This window comes from Penaeus monodon, chromosome 7, assembly GCF_015228065.2.
Source record: "Penaeus monodon isolate SGIC_2016 chromosome 7, NSTDA_Pmon_1, whole genome shotgun sequence".
NCBI lineage: Eukaryota > Metazoa > Arthropoda > Malacostraca > Decapoda > Penaeidae > Penaeus > Penaeus monodon.
Window position 1 is genome coordinate 47,485,977 of NC_051392.1, and position 18,824 is coordinate 47,504,800.

At 44.9% G+C, this 18,824-nt stretch overlaps 1 protein-coding gene across 2 annotated transcripts in view; it reads left to right on the plus strand.

Moving 5' to 3' along the window:
* Positions 1 to 18,824, plus strand: part of LOC119575411 (spermatogenesis-associated protein 13-like) — a 157,636-nt gene that overhangs the window by 53,071 nt on the left and 85,741 nt on the right. The window lies entirely within an intron of this gene.

Here is an 18,824-nt window from a genome sequence, read left to right on the forward strand (position 1 = left end):
CGCTGCGCCGGGGCTGACTTCGCGCTTCTCCTGTTTTGTTTTTTTGTTTATGCTTCTGGGATTTAATTACTATGAGGATGGAATGAAGCTGAGACGGCGATCTCCACTAGCTGTTTTCAGAGATTTTTCCTTTCTTTTCGTTTCTTTTTTGGGTTTTTTTCTTTGGAACGCTACTTTGGTGAAGGCTGGAATTACCGATTGGAAACCGGTTACACCTTTAATGACAGAGTCGGCTGTCGGTATTTGTTAGGTGCCTTTAAAGTGCTTTTACTTTCTCGTAACGTGTAAGGTGTAAAAAAAAATACTTATCTTAAATCTGTAATTGTTAAAATGTTTATACTTTTTAAAATATCTTTTTTTTCTTCTTTTTTTGTTTTATTCCCGGTTTTACTGATGTGTGAATAGTATAAGTTGAGAAGTTGACATGACGAAGATGGCAGCTTCAGAATGATATTGGATTTTTACTAACTTGGTACTTTTTTTTTCGAAAATCCCTAATCGTAAATATGGCGTTTCGTAAAAGCCGAAACACTTAGGAAGTCGATGTTGTGGATGTATTTATTTTTTGTTTTTTTATTTGTTATTGTTTTTGTTTTGTTTTCTTTTCTTTTGTTTTACATGCACCAGTGCGTACATTTATTTTTCTTCTGCCGTTCATGTTTACAACAGTGACCGATTCCGTGTCGCAGCCATGAGTTCAAAAGCTCATCAGTTTAGATAATAATTCAAAACATTACCAAAGCTTATCCTTAGCTGAGTAATACAACGCATTCATGTCCTGCACGAACGGCACGAGCAAGGCCGCCTCGCCGTGCAGTGTGCGCTTAACACTCTGTTGCACCGCTCTTTGCAACAGCTCTGCCGCGCCTCGTAAATGTCTTGTCTCTTTGCAGCCTTTGTTCCCCCTTGCATTTGCCGCCATTGCAGAATGTGGGCGTTTTCTTCGGGTTTCTCCCGGCGAGTGTATTTGTTTATTATTTTCCTATTGCTGTTGTTGTTGTTGTTATCATTATTATTATTATTGTTGTTGTTGTTGTTGTTGTTTTGTTGTTGTTGTTATAGTATTATGCTTGTTATTACTATTATTATTATTATTATTATTATTATTATTATTATTATTATTATCATCATTATTATTATTATTATTGTTATTGTCATGATCATTATCATTATCACTTTTATTATCATCACATCATCATCATTATCATTACCACTGTTGTTGTTATTGTTATTATCATCATCATCATTATCATTATCATTATCATTGTCACTAATTTGTTTTTATTTTTTTTCTCTCTCTTGTTACTTATTTCTTGTTTCTGTATTCTTTCTTTGCCTCAGTATTTTATTTTATCTTATTGTTAATATTTATTTATCTGTATTTTATTTTATGGCGCCTGTTCTATCTCCTCATTTCATCAACTCGTCGTTTCGTGTTTTCCTTTACTCTTGGGCTTCCTTTTCATTTCCTTTCATCTCATTTTTTCTCTCTCGCGCATTCCGCAATTAGCGCGTCCTTATTTTTTTCTTCTATATTTATTTCTTTTGTTTTCTTCCAGTATATCCTCTTTAAATCCTCTTCTCCTCCTCCTCTTCTTCTTTTTCTTCTTTATTCTCTCTTCTTCCTCTTCCCTCTTCGTATGTGTATTTTTTACCTATCGATCGTCATGTCTCTGTTGTTTCACTTTGTTTTCTGAATCTTATTTTCTTCTCATAACTGATGCGCACGCACACACACACACACACACACACACACACACACACACACACACACACACACACACACACACACACACACACACACACCTCTCTCTCTCTCTCTCTCTCTCTCTCTCTCTCTCTCTCTCTCTCTCTCTCTCTCTCTCTCTCTCTCTCTCTCTCTCTCTCCTCTGCTGCTCCCCTTTCCTTCCCTCACTTCCCTCCTCCCTCCCTTCCCCCCCTCCCTCACTCCCCTTCCTCTCCATTCCCCCCCCCCCTTCCCTCTTCCCTTCTCCATCTCCCTCCCCCCTCCCACTTTTTCACTCCTCGCCGTCTTGTGTTATCTCCTGTCTTATCTCCCTGGCCGGAAAAGAGGATGTGCTATACGAGCGTGCGTGCCGTGATGACATCTAGAGGAAGGGAGGGACGGAGGGAAGGAGGGAATGGTGGGAGGGAAGGAGGGAGGAAGGGAGGGAGTGAAATCAGGAGGAAGGGAGCGAGGGAAAGTAGGAGGGAGAGAGGGAGGGAGGACGAAGGCGCCGCACGTGCCTCGTCCAAATGAACCCTTAATGAGGACGTGTTTGTCGACCGCAAGCGGAGGAGATTCTCGGGCCTCCTGCGGTCTTTTCCATAAGCCGCGGGTTTCTTCTTCTTTTTCTTCTTCTTTCATGTGTGTGCTTGTGTTTGTCTTAAGACTTCTTTGTCGAGGGTGTGGCGGGGAATATTTTTACGTAAGAGGTTAATGGCAGGAAAGAATATGGTTATCGGGATCATGTTATATTGGTATTCATCAGTAGGCTATCTTGATAAGGTGATAAAGAACGTTACTAAATCAGATTAAAAAATATCTATGTATGCTACCTGAATTTAATTATCTCTTAAATTCTTACCAGAAATACAACGAATGCGTTTAATATGATGAAGTAATGATGCAGTGACGAACGTTTTGCAACAGGAACACCCGGCTGCCCAGACGTTACGCGTTGAATATTGCAGAGATCAAGCAGACAGGCGGTGCTGACAGGGGGGGTGGGAAGCACTGTCAAACTGGGTGACTCTTCAAAAGACTAAAAACTGAAGGCATGAAAGATGACTTTGACTTGCTTTCAATTATGTTCGTGCTTAATTAAGTTGTGACCGGTCTATTTCTGCTACATCTAGTATCAGCACTGTCGCAAGCCACGTCATCGAAATTAATTACTTCTATTTAAATAACAGTACACTCTCCTTTGATCCCTGTCTTTCTCTGATCCCACCCGCGACCACTTTTGAATTCGAACATCTTGGAAAAAAAAGATAAGATCAAGATGAACCTCACGGATTAGCGAAGCATCAGCTGTTGCATTAGTGATGATTCATCTGCAGGATGCTTATTGTTCTCGGGCATCTCACGGCTGCTTCGGGCCGGTGTTTGTTTAGCTTCCGTGGTCCCGCCTGGATGCCACGCCCGCCGCACGGGGATGGCGCGGGAGGTTTATTTGTGGGGAAGCCATTCTTAACGTATGCTTAGACGTGTGAATACAAGGGAATGCGTGAAGGCTATTAGAACCCTCTCTCGTTTGCCCTCTCTCTTTCTGTCTCTCTCCAGCGTTCTTTCTCTTTCTTTCTCTTATTTGATCGGTTTCTCTCTCCTTTCTCTTACTTTCTGTCATTCTGTTATATTTCTCTTTCTCTCTCTCTCTCTCTCTCTCTCTCTCTCTCTCTCTCTCTCTCTCTCTCTCTCTCTCTCTCTCTCTCTCTCTCTCTCTCTCTCTCTCCCTCCCTCCCTCCCTCCCTCCCTCCCCCTTTCTTTCTTTCTCACCCTTTCTGTGCTGCAAGAGAGCGATGATTCACAACTGGAATTAATATCAGATAGCATCAGAATCAACTTCTCCCTCCGTGATTTACGGCGCATGCGTCTAATCCGGCAGTATGAGCGAATGATCACAACCTTCTAAAGACTCGTTGCTCTTTTATTTTGCTTCGTAAATTCCTTACAGAGCAGAGAACCATAAACAGCAGCCATCAACTTCAAGGGGAATTTGATAGGGTCTGAACGCACAAAATGTAACGTTCGGAGAATTGCACCGCCAGTGGAGGGAGGGCGTGGGATTTTTGCATGCAGCTGAGCCATCCACCTCCGCCGAGTTTTACTACAGTAATTATCCCAGTCGCCGCCGTCGCCGCCGCCAACTTCACGGAGACAGTTGGTTCCATAGTTGGTTCTGTGCCGCTCTGTCTCCTCCTATTTTCACGTTGGATAAAAGTTCGTAAGAGTTCTCAGAACGCGTTCATTTGCGGCCGTGAACTCTGCTCGTCACAATAGGCAGCTGTATAATTTCTGGGAAGATGTTTAGAGGAGGCACTGCGTCAGGAATGCGACACGGCGGAGGCGATTGGCTTGGGAACCGAAGAATTTCAGGGGTGAAGGGAGGCGAGGGGAGGAGAGAGAGGAGAGAGGAGAGGGGAAAGGGCAAGAGGAGGGAACAGGTCCACATCAGGAGTCCGGCCTCAACCATTTCGAAATGGAAACTTGGAGAACAGAACCAGCAAAGTTTGGGTAATGAGAGTTTATTCACCGAGCGAGCAGGACATCTGTGCCGGGAGCGCTTCGTGCTGGAGAGGAGTCTGGGGGATGGTGCGGACGGCGGGCTCGGTATTTTTACGTTAATGGTCGTATGAAGACATGGAAAAGTGACTTATTGTTATCGAAGGGGTACGTATTTTATTACAAGTTATTAGTAGCGTAAATTCGGTATCAGTTAGCTGGTTATTTCTTTATGCTGAAGTACAAATAGAGCTTTTGCCAGTGATGTTCATGTTAGAACTTGTGCGCAGTGTAGTTCCTCTTAGTAGTTATCTAGAAGTCGTGCGTCACGGATCAGACTTCAGATTAGGTAATAGCAAGGCCGGAAAAACACCGATCTCCTACTAAGCCTATCTGCCTACACTTCATTTGTATTCTAAGATTATCTTATCTCTGCACACACACACACACACACACACACACACACACACACACACACAGACACACACACACAGACACACACACACACGCACACACATACAGACACGCACACACACACACGCACGCACGCACGCACGCACGCACGCACGCACGCACGCACACACACACACACACACACACACACACACACACACACACACACACACACACACACACACACACACACACACACACACACACACACACACACACATACACACACCTATCTGTTTATCTATTTTCTATCCATTTATATTTATTTACCAGTCTATCTATGTATCTATATATATGTATAGAAAGATATATATATGTCCGTGTATATATATATATATATATATATATATATATATATATATATATATATATATATATATTTGTGTGTGTGTGTGTGTGTTTGTGTGTGTAGATTTATGTAAGTAAGCCAGATACCCGGTGAGACGCCGCCCTGCGAGACAGACGCGGAGGCGGTTTCATGTTCCTTTCCTTTGTTACTGTTTTTCGCCGTAGTGTCAGGTGTAGTTCGTATACAGCGCGTAACAAGATAACATCGGAAGAGAAAGACACAATGCCGTTCATTTTTCCCCCCGTCTTTTGTTTTTCGTTTTTGTTTCTTTGTCGATTCATATTTTCAGCGAAATGGATCCTAAAAGAACGTGTTGCGGTCATCTGATGCGATGTCGGAGATGGATGATTCAATCAGGCCGGGTGATGGGAAAGTACTTTGCGTTCGCACAGGGTGGCATTAATGTACTTGTCATTATTTTCGTTCTTTTAAGTGGCTAGCAGTGGAAATAACGAGGGATGGGCATGGAATATTGTAAAGTGATCGATTGTTCTAGATTTTATACGGAATGTAATTACAGACTTTTTTTTTAAATCATGTTAACGAGAAATTCGTAGGAGTGGATCTTGTTGCTCTCTATTAATCACGATGATTAAAGCCATTATCGGATCGAGATTGATGTGATTGCAGTAATTAGAATTTGAAATTAGACTTTGAGGTCTCGCGCCATCGAGCGTCCTGAAAGGTGTCATGCGTCGTGATAAGTCTCATTAAATTGGCTCGACCCCAGATTGGAAATTATTTCTCTCCAATTAAATATATTCCCTTGAACACATTTGTTTTACGTACATTTTTTTAGAATATAAATTCGGTATTTTTTTCATCCGAGACTTTGGACAGTTGTTGGATCTTTTTTTCTGTTTGGATATTTGTGTTGATTAAAATGAAATAAGAATGAGAGTTTTTTAAGAGTAAAAAAATAATAGATGAATAAAGAGCTTCACGGAATGACCGATTTGCGCCCTTTTAGTGTCGTAAGAGAACAGCACCTGAGCATCCCCAAGGAGCGCGGGGGGGGGGGGGGGGTACTCGCGATGCTGTAGGGGCGGGAGATGTATGCTGGGAGGCAGGATACGAGAAATTCAAAATGAGAGAGAAAAAGGATATTTCATAGTATTTTCCGTCTGTAGCGGGAGTGGGAGGGATGGGGAGGGAGTGGAAAAGGGAGTGGGAGTGCGAGAAAGGGAATGCAGGCAGATAGTGTTTGTTTGTATGTATATGATTTATGTTTGTGCGCGCGCTAGTGTGTGTGTGTGTGTGTGTGTGTGTGTGTGTGTGTGTGAGTGTGAGTGTGAGTGTGAGTGTGAGTGTGAGTGTGAGTGTGAGTGTGAGTGTGAGTGTGGTGTGTGTGTGTGTGTGTGTGTGTGTGTGTGTGTGTGTGTGTGTGTGTGAGTGAGAGAGTAGGTGTGGGTGTATATATGTATGTGTGTGTGCCGTTCGCGCAGTTCGGAAAGAAGGGTTCACATTTTCCGCGAAATATTTTCCCGGCCTCGGGAGAAGATGTATATTTATTTTATTTTTGAGGTGACGGCGCGCCCACTCTCTCTCTTTTTTTCGGATTATATATTTTATACGAGTTTATGGTTTATTTCTGCCGCGAAATAAAAGGCAAAATAAGACGAAAACAGTCAAATATTTGCCACTCACCCCTTTGTTAATAATGATGAGCTCAGATAAAGAATTCACAGCATTTTCAGGTAGCCTTTTCCTACTTTTCGCCCATTGTAGTTTAACCAAATACAGTCTCCGGAAATAGCGCCCTTGAGACGGTCTTTTGTTTAACCGGCGCTCGAAAGGGGGCGGGGGACAACTTGCCACAAACTTAAAGAGTGGGCGTGGCTCCAGATAGGGAGTGGGGGGAGGGGTGTTTGGTGTAGGTGGGGGGGGGGGGAATAAAGGAGGGGCATTAGTGTAGGGGGAAGGGGTTGAATGGGGGTAAAGGAGGGGAGTTTGTGTAGGGGGAGGGGGAGGGAACATCTCGTGTAGACAGGGAGGGAAGGGAAAGGAAGAGGAATAGGAGAAGAAGAAGAAGAAAGAAAAAAGAAAGAGAAAAAAAAAGAAAGAAGGAAGAGAAAAAGAAAAAGAAGAAAGAGAAAAAGAAAAAGAAGAAAGAGAAAAAGAAAAAGAAGAAAGAGAAAAAGAAAAAGAAGAAAGAGAAAAAGAAAAAGAAGAAGAAAAGGAGGAGGAGGAGGAGGAGGAGGATATGAGGGGAAAAGGAGGCTGGGGTCTGTTGAAGGGAAAAGTGGGCAAGGGTTTGTGTGTGGAGATGCGACCTAGTAAACGTTTGGACGAGCCTTTGAGTGTTGACGTTATGCGCGCGACCTGGTGACGTTGCCGCCGCCCGGATATCTGCGCGCTTCCCATACACCGCCGGGTGATTTATGATGTTAGGTCTCTCTCTCTCTCTCTCTCTCTCTCTCTCTCTCTCTCTCTCTCTCTCTCTCTCTCTCTCTCTCTCTAAAACTCTCGAACTCTCTCACACACTCACTCGTCTCTTCTCTCTCTTCTCTTCTCTTCTCTTCTCTTCTCTTCTCTTCTATATCTATATCTATATCTATATCTGCATCTCTCTCACTGTCTGTCTGTTTGTCAGTCTCACTCTTTTTCTGTTTTTCTCTCCCCTCAGACTTCCACCCCCCCCCCCTTCAGACTGCCAGAACTCCCCCCCCCCTCTCAGACTATTAGACCCCCCCCCCCTTTCGGACTACTAGAAACACCCCCCCCCTTTCAGACTGCCAGAACCCCCCCCCCCTCCCCGTCAGATTCCCATAGACCAGAACCCGACGCAGGCAACTCTCCTCACACTAACGGGAGTAGGGATTTGCCTTTCATGTTGCTGTTCGTGTTACCCTTGTATACGAGTAAATATTTTCTTTTGTTTCTTGCCGGCCAAGCAATTATTTCCTCCTCCGCGTCCCAGGTCCTCGTCGCGCGCTCACAAGACGGTGGGCGTTTTGCCTTATTACTGAGGTGCCACCGCCCGGGAATTTATCGTTGGCGCTTCCATTATGTTAGGGGATAAGAACACGGTGGGGGTGGGGGGGAAGCGCCGGGTTAAATGAAGGGGGTTGTTGTAGCTTTTCTTATCTCTCTGTCCCTCTCTCCATCTTTCTCTCTTTATTTTCTCTCTTTCTCTTTCTTTCTCTTTTTTTATTTCTCTTTTTATTTCTCTTTCTCTCTCTTTCTCTTTTTCTTTCTCTTTCTCTTTCTCTTTCTCTTTCTCATTCTTTCTCTTTCTCTTTCTCTTTCTCTTTCTCTCTCTCTCTCTCTCTCTCTCTCTCTCTCTCTCTCTCTCTCTTCTCTCTCTCTCTCTCTCTCTCTCTCTCTCTCTGCCTTCCCTACCCCTTCTCCCCCCTACCCCTGTCCCTCCCTGCAACAGCCTCTTTCCCCTACACTTTATTTTTTGTTTTTGTTCTTCCTCCTGTTTGTATTTGCTGAAGGATCGCGCAGGCTCTCGCGAGGAGGATCCTTCGCATGATCTCGGTGTTTGTGTCCCGGGTGTGTGGCCTGCGATCGATCCTATGGGCTTGCTGCTTCCGTCACGTTTCTTGGGCGGGTGTGCCTGGCTTTATTCTATGCATATTTTCAGGTTTTTATTCTATCTTATTTATTGATCTTATTTTAGATTTATTATTATTATTATTATTATTATTATTATTATTATTATTATATATATATATATATATATATATATATATATATATATATATATATATATATATATATATATATAATTATTATTATTATTATTATTATTATTATTATTATTATTATATATATATATATTTTTTTTTTTTAGGGGGATGAATTATCGCTCTTATCTTGGCGTTTCTGCCTGTTAGTGTTATCTTCTTTGTGATTTCCTTTCTAGAGATCTTTCGCCATCTCTCTGATTATTATTTTTTCTCCTTTGTGCTTTCCCGCTTTCTGCTTTATTCAGCATCTGCATCTCCTCCTCTTCTCTTCCCTCCTTCTCCCTCCCCTTCTCGCCCTTTTCCCTTCCCCTTCCCTCACCCCTTCCCCCAATCCCCTCTCCACTCTCTCCCACTTCTCTTCCCCGCCCTCGTCTTCCTTCCCCTATCCTCCCCTCTCCCTCCCACTGCTCTCCCCACTCCTCCCTTCCCCTTCCCTCCCCTCTTCTCCCCTCCCCTTCCTGCTTCCTCTCCTTCCCCTCCTATCTTCTCCCCTTCCCTCCTCTCTCTTCCCCTCCCTTCCCCTCCCCTCTTCCCCTCCCTCCCCATCCGTCCTCTCCTCCCCTGCGGCGCTCGGAGATGAAGCATCAGCGAGGCGACTGAAGCATGGGGGATCGCACCCAAAAAGGAAGAAGTATCCTCTCGCTTCGATCGTGTCATCCTTTTCCTTACATCACGCACCGCCCCTTCTCCTAATATGTCTCCCCTCCCCCCCTCCCCTACCCCTCACCCTTATCCGTTATCCCTTATCGCTTTATTCCTTATTCCTGATTCCTTATCTCGCATCCCTTGACCCGTATCGCACCCCCTGCCCCTATTATTCTCATCCTTCTCCCATTTCTCTTCTTATTTTTACCCCCACGTTTACTTGCACCCGTCCCTCATCCCTAACCCCCCCCCTCATACCTACGGCCTCCATATCCTCTCCTCCCAGGTAATAAATTTCCCACATTCCACATTAATTCCATGTTCACACTTCACCATTCTTAGCCTATCCTCTGCTACATCCATCCCCGCCTCCAGCTCCACCCGTATCCACTCCCTCCCCTCTCATCCACCCCACCCTCCTCCACATCCTCCTCCACCCTCCTCCATATCTTCCTCCACCCTCCTCCACATCCATCTCGCCATCATCATCAATAACGGTATGCTCATGTTTGAGCAGCCGTGGACCTCTCCACCATCACACACCCCTTATTCACGTCCTCCACATGGCGCTGATCCACTTACCTGCACCTCCTTATCCACTTCTCTCTCCCCCCTTATCCACTCCCCCTCCCCCCTTATCCACTTCTCCCTCCCCCCTTATCCACTTCTCCCTCCCCCCTCTTCCACTTCCCCCCCCTTATCCACTTCTCCCTCCCCCCTTATCCACTCCCCCTCCCCCCTTATCCACTTCCCCCTCCCCCCTTATCCACTTCCCCCTCCCCCCTTATCCACTCCCCGCCCCCCCTTATCCACTCCCCCTCCCCCTTTTCCACTCCCCCTCCCCCCTTATCCACTCCCCCTCCCCCTTATCCCCTCCCCTCCCGGCCGTGTCCTCCACCTGGCGCTGATCCTCCACCGCCCACTCCGTACCCACTCTGTTCCTAATTGAATTGGTTTCGGTTGTTTGTTCCTTTAATTTCGATGTTGCGTCGAGAGTGTGAAAAATACCTGTGTTGATGTGTGTCTGTGGCGTGTGTTTGGGTGCTGGCCTGTATTTTTATGTGTGTGCGTGTGTGTGTGTGCGTTTGCGAATGTATGTATGTATGTATGTATGTATGTATGTGTGTATGTGTGTGTGTGCTTGGGTTCTCACGTATATTTGGGTTCATGTTTTTTCCTGTTTTGTTTTTTTGTCTTAAGTGTTATTAATTTCTTATTTGCCTTAACTTTCTTAGCCGGGCAAACGCCATGAAGATGGAACGTTTTCTACTTTTTCTCATCTTCCTTTTATCTCTTTAGTTATTCACCTGTCCTCTCTCCCCCATTTTCCTCGTTGACTAAACTTTGGCATCGCATCAGTAATGATAAAGATAGATATTAACGAACCTTATCGCCTTGTTGCTTTTTTGGACATTCACCTGCAGTGAGATCATCCACGCATGGTGATGTCACACCGAGCAGGTCATAAGGACCGACCTCCATGGCAGAATTATTGACAGAAAAGTTTGCGGTAGCTCCCTCCCCAGCAACCTCCCGGAATGGAAAGCCTTGAGAAGTGTGTGTGTGTGTGTGTATGTATGTGTGTGTGTATGTATGTGTGTGTGTATGTATGTGTGTGTGTGTGTGTGTATGTGTGTGTGTGTGTGTGTGTGTGTGTGTGTGTGTGTGTGTGTGTGTGTGTGTGTGTGTGTGTGTGTGTGTGTGTGTGTGTGTGTGATAGAGACAGACAGGCAAGCAGATACTGAAAGAGAAAAAGAGAGAAACAAGAGAGAGAGAGATAGTTCATAACAATGTACCATGTGGGCACTTTGGGCTATGAGGGGTTGATAGTGAATGGATGTGGCTTACCTTCGCTCCCTGTGGCTCTACCGCGGCTCTGTCGTGGCTCTATCGTGGCTCTGCCTGGCTCTGCTTGGCTCTGCCTGGCTCTCTCGTGGCTCTGGCTGGTTCACCACGACCAGCACTGATCACACAGGCTTAGTGTTGGAGGCCCGGATGTGCGTGCGTGTTTGCTTGCTTGCGTTCTCTGGTATACGCTTGTGTAAATTTATCGTCGATCTTTATCTATCCACCTATCTATCTATATTTGTATCTGTTTATCTATCACTCAGTCTATCTTTATATATTTATCTATCAATCTAGCTATCCAACCTATCTCCTGATCAGTCTATCTATCTATTTATCTATCTATCTTTACCTTTCCCTCCACCTTTCCACCCCCCTCCCTCTCCCTGTCCCTGTCCCTCTCCCTCTCCCTGTCCCTCTCCCTCTCCCTCTCCCTCTCCCTCTCCCTCTCCCTCCTCCTCCCTCCTCCTCCCCCTCCTCCCCTGCCTCTCTCCCACCCCTTAAACCGCGCCCCATTCCCACCCGAATACACAACACAACACAAACGTAAGGTGTGCATCCCCGCCCTTCGTTCTGTCGTTCGGTCCGGGCGGGCGGCGGGGCGTGGGCGGCTCTGAGGCAAGGGTTATATAGACCTTGCTCTGAGGGAGGTCCTGGAGAGCGAACGTCCGCACCGGGAACCTGCATCGCGGCGGCGGCTACGGCAGGAGATCTACGGGGACGCCTGCAGGAGGTGTGGGAGCTGCGGGGATTTGCTCCTTGCTTTGTTTGACTTTTGTTTGTGTGAAGTTGCTAGGGTTGAGTGACCTTTTTTGTTCTTTAGGATTGACTTGTTTTATTATTATTATTATTATTATTATTATTATTCATTTTGTTTCTTTCCTCTCTTTCTGTTTCTCATTTTGTTACATTGATTTGTCCCCTTTTCTTTATTTTTGTTTCTCCTTTTTATTCATTTTGTCTCTTTTCTATGTTTCATTTCTCTTTTTTATTAGATTTGGCCTTTCTCTCTTTCCGTTCCTCGTTTTCTTCTCTTTTCTTTCTCCCTTTTCTCTCTCGTTTCCTCTCTCTTCCTTGTATCGTGGAGGCGTAAGTTTCATTATCTGACATCCAGAGTGGGAGGGATTGGCACTGGGGTCGAGGCGTCTTATTTCTCGGAAAGAGGAGAATAAGAAATGAATAAACCTTTTTTTTTTTGGGGGGGGTGATACTTGGGTTTATCTTTATAATTCGGATGACAGCATGATTTCAGGTTGTTCACGAAATCTTCCTAATTTTGTTTTGTGTTTGTCTTTCTCCGCTGTGTCTTTTTTTTCTATCCCTTTATCATTTCTATAAATATTTCTTTTGTTTTTTATCCCTCTGAATATGGTGGTTGTGTTCACCGCCGGGACATATTTTTCGTTACAGTCAACAGCCATGGTGAAATATTACAGCGCATGTTGTTTGATATATACACTGGTCTCATTACATTTTTTATGTATTTCTTTTTTCCATCTCTTTTTTTTTTCTTTTTTTTCCTTTTTTTTCTTTTTTTTACTTTTTTTCGCAGTGCTGCTCTTGTCTGATCAAACGTGTGACGGCCTGTATTGAATATGTATGTGATGCGTCCGTAGAGTTGTGCAGGGAAAGCAGCATTGCGTGAGAGCGCAGGCCGTGCAAAAGAGAAGCCATTTATTATGGGATGCGATGCTTCATTCTCTCTCTCTCTCTCTCTCTCTCTCTCTCTCTCTCTCTCTCTCTCTCTCTCTCTCTCTCTCTCTCTCTCTCTCTCTCTCTCTCTTCTCTCTCTCTGTCTCTTCTTCTCTGTCTCTGTCTCTCTCTCTCTCTCTCTCTCTCCTCTCTCTCTCTCTCTCTCTCTCTCTCTCTCTCTCTCTCTCTCTCCGCTTCATCTAGTTTTATCTTCACCCGAACTTTTATATTTGATATGTTTTTCCCCCATTTTCATCTCCCTTCTACCATATTTAGATGAAGCTCTGTGAAGAAAGGGACAAAACGGCGTTCTTGTATGCTACCGCCTTTATGAAACAAGTTGTGTGTAAGAGACAGGCGAAAGATGTCCCTGGGTGTGTAATGCGGGCGTGTGTGTGCCGGACCACGTGACAGTAACGCCCGGGTGTCATTGGGGTGGGCGGAGCGGCGAGACAGGCAAGGTCGATGCTTATAATAACCACAGCTGTCTGATGCATCATAGTTTTGTGTCAGCCGTAGTAACTATAGTATTAGTGATGATCAAAATGATAAAAACAATAATGACGATAATCGGTGTGATTGGCTTAAAGATTACTACACCGATTCAGTATGTTAGTGCAATGTGTTAATAATGATTTATTGCCGTTATTTATTTTATAAAAAAAATGATGTATTCTTATCAATGTTGTTATCAACATATCACCGCATCAATTTTATCTGTAGTATAATTAAAGTTTTTATCCTTTCCCTCCTATTCATTTCCGCTTCAATGCATATCTCAAGAACCTTCCCAAAGGAAAGGAAAATTAATATCAAGAGGAGAGAAGGGAGGGGAGGGAGGGAGGGTGGGTGGGGAGGGAAGGGAAGAGCGAGGCGAAGGAAAAGGAGATACGAAGGAGGAGACGAAAAAGAGGGAGGAAAGGGAAGGGGTGAGAGGAAGGAGAAGAGAGGAGAGGGGAGAGGAGATGAGAGGAAAAGGAGGAAAGGGGAGAGTTGAGAAGATAGGAGAAGAGAGAAGGGAGAAAAGATGAGAGGAAAAGGAGGAAAGGGGAGAGTTGAGAAGATAGGAGAAGAGAGAAGGGAGAAAAGATGAGAGGAAAAGGAGGAAAGGGGAGAGGTGAGAAGATAGGAGAAGAGAGAAGGGAGAAGTGATGAGGGGAAGAGGAGGAAAGGGGAGAGGTCAGAAGATAGGAGAAGAGGGAAGGGAGCAGAGATGAGAGGAAGAGGAGGAAAGGGGATAGGTGAGAAGATAGGAGAAGAGGGAAGGGAGAAGGAGAGAGAAGGGTGTTGGCAGGTGTCTTAACTGAACGCGGCCAGGTGGAGGCGGGGTAGTCAGCCCCGGTTCTACGAGTTCTTATTCATACGAGGAAAAGTCTTTAGGGAAACAAAGGTATAGATTTAAGAGATTACTTGGATGAAAATGTATGTGCATGATGTAGAGACATGGAATTTAAGGGTTAATCGTTATGAGTAGTTTTTTTGGGGGGGTTTTACTAGCTTGTCTCTTCGTCACGTTTCTCTAGTGTGGGTTTTTATTTTCGGATGATCGCCCATGCGTTTGTTTCAATCTCTATATTTTTTATGATAAGGTGTTATAAAGTATCTTTTTTTTGATGATTTTACTTACTGGGAATTCTATCATCACTGGTATCACCGCTGTTGTTGTTGTCCGATAGATAGCAAGAACGACGACTATTTTCCCGGTTTTCCTGCTTGCCTTGCGCACGTCCGTTCCGCCGCGGAGTCGAGGCTCAGGTGAATGTAGTGGTAACATCATTCACAGTCGGCGGTTGCTATGGCTACCGTGTGACATGCGTTCACCTTTAGGCTAGAGCCAGGCTTAATTTTTTATTGTCTTGCTCATTTTCCATAATTTGTATCTGCAGATCGTGGTCATTGGGCGTAAGATGACACCCCAGAAGGGGGCGGACGAACGGGAAATAAAATGTCACACTCGGACACTTATTAAAGCGCGTCCCTTCCCGAGATGATACGATAGGAAGTTTATGGGCCGCGGCCTCCCTGCACTCAAGCGGCACTCCTGCGCGACTGTTAATTTAAGGCGGGGCTCACCTGTACATCACACCTGGCACTTGGGCTGCGTGGTGTCCGTGCCGATAAAGACGGTTGCAGGTGTGCTGTGCAGGGGCCGGCGGGGGGCGGGCCGGGGCGCCGGGTGATCGTCATTTGTCACTCGTTATTTGTGAAGTGGCGCTAAAAGAGTTCCCTCGCTGGGAGACTAGAAGCGCGGAGATCCGATACTAATGCTATTATTAATGCTATTTTAAAAAGCCGATTACGTTTTTTTCTCGTTTTTTTATGCAACGAATACCTTTTTAATCGAACTTAAAAAATGTAGAATTGTATTATATGAAAATTAGATTTAAAAAGCCCTCGTACTTGTGAGCGGGAGGAGATGTATGTGAGCGCACATTGACCTTCTGGGTACGTCGTCTGCAAGGGTAGCTGCCCTTCGTTAACTCCGCGTGCCCAGGGATGTCAACTTTAGCTGTGATGTGGTATCAGTGGTAAAATTAATGGCTTTCGCTCACGCCATTGTGTTTGTTTTGTGTGCACTTCTTTTGCTTCTTCCCATTAGATCTTGTTTCTCTCTCTCTCTCTCTCTCTCTCTCTCTCTCTCTCTCTCTCTCTCTCTCTCTCTCTCTCTCTCTCTCTCTCTCTCTCTCTCTCTCTCTCTCTCTCTCTCTCTCTCTCTCTCCTCTCTCCTCTCTCCTCTCTCCTCTCTCCTTCTCCCACCACTTATCTTCTCTCTCTCTCCCTTCCCTCCCTCATTATCCCAGCCGCCCTGTATATATTTTTTTCCGGAGTCTTCCTTCGCTCCTTCGCCAGTACAATTTTCCCTTCCTCACCCCCCCCCCTCACCAACGGCCGTCAGCAGCTTCACCGAGTAACCGGAACTGCCATCGACGGCCGTTGAGGTTTCCGAACATTAGCCTCCGTCCGATTACTCATGATGGCCCTCGGGTTATGTGTGTGTGTTTTTGGCTTTTTATGTTTTATGCAGGAGTGATCGAGAATCTTGTTTTTTTTTGTACAAGTATGATCGAAAGTATTTCTGGTTTGTGCATGAGAATGATCGATTTTTTTTAGGAAGAGAGTGTGATTTTTTATTTATCTAGAAAATTTTTGTTTATGTAAGAAGGTGATCGGTAATAATCATTTTACTCAAGCTCTATGCCTGGACGATTCCGTAATGAGGACTGTCACCACGTTATACCTGTTCGCTAATGCTATAAAGTGGGCGTGTGAGGCACCTAATTAAGCAGATTATCTCATTACGCCTACGCTATGCCCCAAGACACGCCCTTAGAGCCTTCTATCCTAACAGTTATCCCTCCTAAACTGAGTCCAGCCGCGCCAGCCCGCACCCTAAACAGTTACGTGTTAGCTGAGGGTTCCTTAGATGGACATCCTCCTCCACCTGGACTCGTCCTCAAGCCAGGCCGAACCGCCAGCGCTCCCAACTGCTCCCTCTGTGTGTGTGTGTGTGTGTGTGTGTGTGTGTGTATGTGTGTGTGTGTGTGTATATATATATATATATATATATATATATATATATATATATATATATATATATATATGTGTGTGTGTGTGTGTGTGTGTGTGTGTGTGTGTGTGTGTGTGTGTGTGTGTGTGTGTGTGTGTGTGCGCATCTGTGTGCGTGTGTTTTCATGTGTGTGTATGTTTACGCGTGAGTCACAGACTTGTTCCTTCGTAGATATACAAGTTGGCGGGAGAGACTGGCCCTTAAGCAGGGACCGCCCACCTCCTCGGGGTCAGGGCGGGTCATATGTGAAGGCTTTATTGCTAATCTTCGAATTCATGTGGAAAGTTGGGCAGTAGAGTTTGTTGCTTGTTTATTTCCCCCTTCCTCCGGGCGTTGTTTTCCTTACGTTGTTTTTGTTGAAAAGTGGAGTGAAAATATTTTTTGCGGGGAGCTTTCTAGTCTCAGTTTACGGAGGAAGTTACGGTGCCTAATTTGGAGTGTATGCAAATCTAACCATTCTATCTGATATTGTTCGAGTCACGTGCAATACTGAGCGTCGATTTCAACCTGGAAGCGTCGGCGGCGTTGAAAGGGGCGTAGACTCATTAGCCGCGGCAACCTCGCCTTGTAACGCAGATCCACCTGCCAGCCGGCGCCCCGCTCTGCCTACATCTCTGGCGAGGCCACACAACTCCCTGATTACTTATTCATTTTTATGTTTTCACGCTAGTTGGTGTGCATTTTTTCCTTTAAATTCACTATCGAGTATTGGGTCATCCTTCATTCAGCCATGTGAAATCTACAAGGTATTTTCCCTGTTCAAACTTTGCTCTTATTTCGTAAATTCCCTTTGCCTCTCGTTAGTCATGGAAAACACGTTCCTGCGGTTGCCTGCTGCCTCAAAGCATCCAGAACTTGTTTTTTGTTTAAGTGGTCGTGCATGGCGGCGAGGCCAGGCAGGGTAGTCGATCATGTTTAGTTCTGCGGCGAAAAAAGAGAGAAAAAAAAACATAACAAACAGAATGCGAGGACGAAGCAGGTAAATAGAGAGAGGGAGATGAACAGGGAGGTGATGAATCCAGGAATGAAGTATTTTCAGTTGTTTTTGTTAGTTGTTTGCGAGGCAAAGGAGAAGCGAAGCCATGTACCCGCTCGCTCTTTGCATTGTAGCCATGTACGGTGTCTTAGATCTTCGCTGCGCTCACCACGCCCACCACACCCCTGCAGGACCATATATCACTGACGACACACTTTAAAATGGCTATCATGTTGTTGGTACACTGCACATGCCTAGTATACATATCACTATTGGTATACATATGCGCTCATCACCTGTTGCACCTTTTGCGCACACAGCATACTCTTTCACCCATACATGTCCACTGGCATGTCTTCTCTATTCCATTGCAACAACCAGACATGACATGTCTTTACAAGCCACATAGCTGTTGTGAAATTGTATCCCTCTCTACATGGGAAACGCCCTAGCAAGTTTGTCGGACTTGAGGTAGACCTACCCGATCAAAGTCTTTTAAAGTTTTTGTACATTCTTGGACATCTAAAATCACATCTGGCTGAGTCTACCTTTTCAGTCGCTTCTAGGTTAAGGTCAGGTGACATTTTCGCCTCCGCAGATGCCGTTGATGTTGAAAGAAAGAAAGAAAAAAAAACTGAAAAAATATAAAATAAAAATCAAGTTCATTTGGCCTCGGGGCGCTCGTATACACCCACCCGCGCCTTGCCTTCGGAATGTCAAAGCAAGCGCTCAAGCACCTCCTTATCCTCACAACGAAGCGGCTTCAGCAGGTGTTCATGTCACTCGCATGTCAGACGTGGGAAGTCCTCGCGATATCGACGTGCGCCCCGCTAGATCCTCGCTCCTCAACGCCGTAAATTTATTCACGGATTTGACACCTGACCTTTGAGTGCCTTGGTCGGACTAATTTTAGAAAACGCCCGTAAGAATGTCTCAAGTTAGCTACACCCACGCAGTGTTACCTTCGAGCGTTCACCTTCGTCGGGATGAGTTTCTCTTATCCTGTGTAAACGATTGCTTTTTATTGTCATTTTTTTTATTTATTTGTTATTATTTTTTTATGAAGTTGTTTACCGGGTTATTGTCGCAAAATTGTAAGACGTGACTTTTTTTTTTCTAATGGGGACGAGTCTTTCCGACCATTGGACTACTGAGTGAGACAAATTGGATTTCGGATCTCGGCCGATTTCCAGAAAATTAAAAGTTTGTAAAGTGGTATTATGTTCTACTCGGGGCCGGTTTGGTCGATTTATTCAATGGAAAGGCTAGAAATTGGAGAACATTTCTACTCTTTTAACAATACTGTCGCTATTACAAACGGCGATGACGGTTATCATTTTTTATTGTTATATTCCTTATTATATTTAGTATCATTA